The 4,080-nt window shown below is 39.7% G+C and overlaps 1 pseudogene; it reads left to right on the top strand.

The window, feature by feature from the left end:
* The first annotated feature begins 667 nt into the window (after positions 1-667).
* Positions 668-3,866, top strand: LOC137837575 (uncharacterized; annotated as a pseudogene).
* Positions 3,867-4,080: the final 214 nt, after the last annotated feature.

The following is a 4,080-nucleotide window of genomic DNA, read 5'->3' as shown; positions in this document are numbered from 1 at the left end:
CCTCAGATGGTTGCAAGGGTATGTGGAATTTGCACTGCTAACCATGCCACTGATGCTTGCCCCACTCTTCAAGAAGTTGAAGGAGGAAACAATGTTGAATGTCCTCAAGCTTATGCTGCAAACATCTTTAATGGTGGTAGACAGTCTAACCCACTTCAACAACCATTCAACCATGATTTGTCCACTAATAAGTATAATCCGGGTTGGAGGAATCATCTGAATCTTAGATGGGTAACTCAAAGCAACAACAACCATCCCCACCACCAGTTGTTGTATTAGAAAAAGGTGGATCTTCACTGGAGGATGTAATAAAGCACATGGCTGAAGTTAATACGCAATTCCAACAGAGAACAAGTAAAATAGTACAAAGAGCAGATGAAAGAATACAAAGAACAGAGGTAAGCATTCATAACTTGGAAAATCAGTTTGGTCAGTTAGCCACTCATATGAACGAGATGAATTCCAAAGGGACTGATAAGCTTCCCTCCTAGACGACCATCAATCCAAATAATGTCAGCACCATCACTTTGAGAAGTGGTACTCAGTTGCAAGCACCTGTGCAAAATCCACCAAAGTAAACAATCAGCTGAAATCGTCTAACACCTCCAACATTAGTACCCCTCCAGCGAATGATGATCAAAGAAGGGTCAACACAAGGAATAATGACATGGATGCTTCTCCTAGACTATCTCATGAAGATGATGTACAAGGAGAAACTGTTAGTCTTGACAAACCATCTATTCCTCTTCCTTTTCTAAAAAGAGTTGTTCAGACAAGCAGAAAAATGGAAGAGGCTGACAAGGAGATTCTCGAGACATTCAGAAAGGTCGAGGTGAACATTCCTCTGTTAGACGCTATTAAACAGATTCCTAGATATGCCAAAATTTTTAAGGATCTATGTACACATAAAAGGCGTCTTAAAGGGAATGAAAAGGTAAACATGGGAAGGAATGTTTCTGCTCTCATTGAAAAGTCGGTGGCAGCAATACCTTTATCTATGTTTACTTCTTTGCCTCTTAGTCCTCTTAAACCCACAGGCGTAGTTATTCAACTCGCTAATAGGAGCACAGTTCAACCCACAGGCGTAGTTATTGAAGATGTCCTTATTCAAGTAAATAAACTTGTTTTTCCTGCAGATTTCTACATTTTGGACATGGGTGGAGAGGATTCACATTCTGGTGCAACAACCATCATCTTGGGAAGACCTTTCTTGAAGATAGCCCGCACCAAGATTGATGTTCACGTAGGCACACTGACTATGGAGTTTGGAGACAATCTAGTCCAATTCAATATCCTAGATGCTATGAACTACCTAGTTGAAGATCACTCTGTGTATTATCTTGACATTTTGGATGATATTATGGATGATAATGTGTTGGATTTTTTAGAGGATTGTGATCTTTCTTATTTAATTGATTGGACAGACTATGAGATAAATGAGTTTATATCATCTGATAGTCTAAACTGTTCTAACCTTTGTGATGCAGGTTTTGCAACTAAAGCAAATGTTGTTGATACACACTTGACAACATTAGATGATTCTAACCCCGATAAATTGCAGGTTATTGAAGTTTCTCTCAGTAATAGACCATTACCGTCCATCATCCAATCGCCTTCACTTGAACTGAAGCCACTTCCAAATCATCTTAAGTATGCCTATTTGGAAAAAAAGGAACAACTTCTAGTGATTATCTCCACTGCTCTATCTGATGAACAAGAGCAAAAACTGTTACAGGTGATTAGAGAGCACAAGAAAGCCATTGGCTGGACGGTGGCAAATATTCCAGGTATCAGCCCTGCTATTTGTATGCATAAAATTCTACTAGAAGAAGGGACAAAACCTATGAGACAGCCTCAATGTCGATTTAATCCCCAAATTCATGATGTGGTGAAAAAAGAGATCAACAAGCTGCTACAAGTTGGTATCATATACCCTATCTCTGACAGCACTTGGGTGAGTCCAATTCAAGTTGTTCCTAAGAAATCTAGGATAACAGTGATAAAGAATGAGTGTAATGAACTTATTCCCACTAGAGTGCAGAAAAACTGGAGAGTCTGTATTGATTATAGACGCTTGAATCAAGCCACACGGAAGGACCACTTTCCCCTTCCTTTCATCGATCAAATGCTTAAGCGCTTAGCTGGTAAGACACACTACTGTTTCTTGGATGGTTTTTCTGGCTATTTCCATATTTGGATTGCACCAGAAGATCAACACAAGACTACCTTTACCTGCCCCTTTGGAACCTTTGCTTATAGAAGGATGCCCCTCAGTTTGTGCAATGCCCCTGGAACCTTCTAGCGTTGTATTATGAGCATATTTTCTGACTTGATTGAACATTGCATTAAACTTTTTATGGATGATTTCAGCATTTATGGTTCTTCTTTTAATGATTGTTTGACTAACCTTAGTAAGGTACTTGATAGGTGCATAGAAAATAATCTTGTTTTAAGCTATGAAAAATGTCATTTTATGGTGTCACAAGGCATAGTCCTAGGCCATATAATTTCTTAATAAGTTATTCAGGTAGACCCTGCTAGATTGAATGTTATTTTACAGTTACCTTACCCCTCTTCTGTTAGAGAGGTTAGATATTTTCTTGGACTATCTAGCACATTTGAACTCATACCTTGGTATGTTGACATAGTGAAACTACCTTGCTACTTCAATTTTTCCACCATTGGCAACCAAGGCACATTGAGACAAACTCAAGAGTGAGTCCAAGTACTATGTTTGGGATGATCCTTACTTATGGCGTTTTTGTAGTGATCAAATCATACGTAGATGTATTCCTGACCATGAGATCCCATCTGTGCTGAATTTTTGTCATGCCTCACCCTTTGGAGGACACTTAGCTGCACAATGTACTGCAAGAAAAGTATTGGACTGTGGTTTCTTTTGGCCAACAATGTTAAGAGATGCATGGATCGTCTCATCCACGTGTGAGAGATGTCAAAGAGCAAGCGCTGCTATCTTCAAAAGACAACAGATGCCCCAACAACCCATGCTCTTTTGTGAAGTCTTTGATGTGTGGGGTATTGATTTCATGGGTCCCTTTCCTGTCTCTTTTGGATTCACTTATATCTTACTTGCTGTGGACTATGTCTCTAAATGGGTGGAGGCAATAGCCACAAGAACTAATGATTCTCATGTTGTTGCAGGTTTTATTCGCTCCAACCTCTTTTGCAAATTTGGGATTCCTAAAGCTATCATCAGCGACCAAGGCACACATTTTTTTAACAGGTTACTAGATGGTCTATTTAGGAAATATGGGGTGATCCATAGAGCATCCACACCATATCATCCACAAACAAATGACCAAGCTGAGATCTCCAACAAAGAAATAAAGCGCATTCTGGAGAAGATGGTTAACCCAACAAGGAAGGATAGGTGTAAACGTCTTAACGATGCCATTTGGGCCCATTGTACAACCTATAAAGCACCTATTGGGATGTCTCCCTTTAGGGTCATCTTTGGAAAAGCTTGTCATCTACCTGTGGAGATCGAGCACAAAGCTTATTGGACAATAAAGGCATGCAACATGAATTATGACAAGGCAAGAGAGCAGCGAAAACTCCAGCTGCAAGAGCTGGATGAGATCCGTTTGGAGGCATATGAGAACTCAAAATTTTACAAGGAGAGGACCAAGCATCTCCATGACCACTTCATCACTAGCAAGGAGTTTGTTGCAGGCCAACGTGTGTTAATGTTCAACTCCAAATTAAAGTTTGTGCCTGGAAAGTTGCGCTCAAGATGGATTGGTCCATTTTTTATCACCCATGTCCATCCTCATGGTGCTGTAGAATTGCAGAGTCTAACGTCTACAAAGACATTTAAGGTGAATGGACATCGTCTAAAGCTCTAACATGAGATTCCTAAAGAAGACACGGTGGAAGAAATTACTTTGCAAGCCCCCAATTACCTTCAAGCTTGAAGAGGGAGTATTCCTTCTCTTACTTTTGTCGTACACATTTATTAATTGTTTTTACATTAAGGACAATGTTTGATTTAAGTGTGGGGGAGGAGAATTATAGTTTAGGATTTATTTTTGTCTCTTGCTTTTGTTTGCTTTGTTTGAG

Source organism: Phaseolus vulgaris, chromosome 11, assembly GCF_000499845.2.
Source record: "Phaseolus vulgaris cultivar G19833 chromosome 11, P. vulgaris v2.0, whole genome shotgun sequence".
Classification (NCBI taxonomy): Eukaryota; Viridiplantae; Streptophyta; class Magnoliopsida; order Fabales; family Fabaceae; genus Phaseolus; species Phaseolus vulgaris.
Note: the sequence above shows the minus strand (reverse complement) of the source record. Positions and strands in the feature narration are given on the sequence as shown.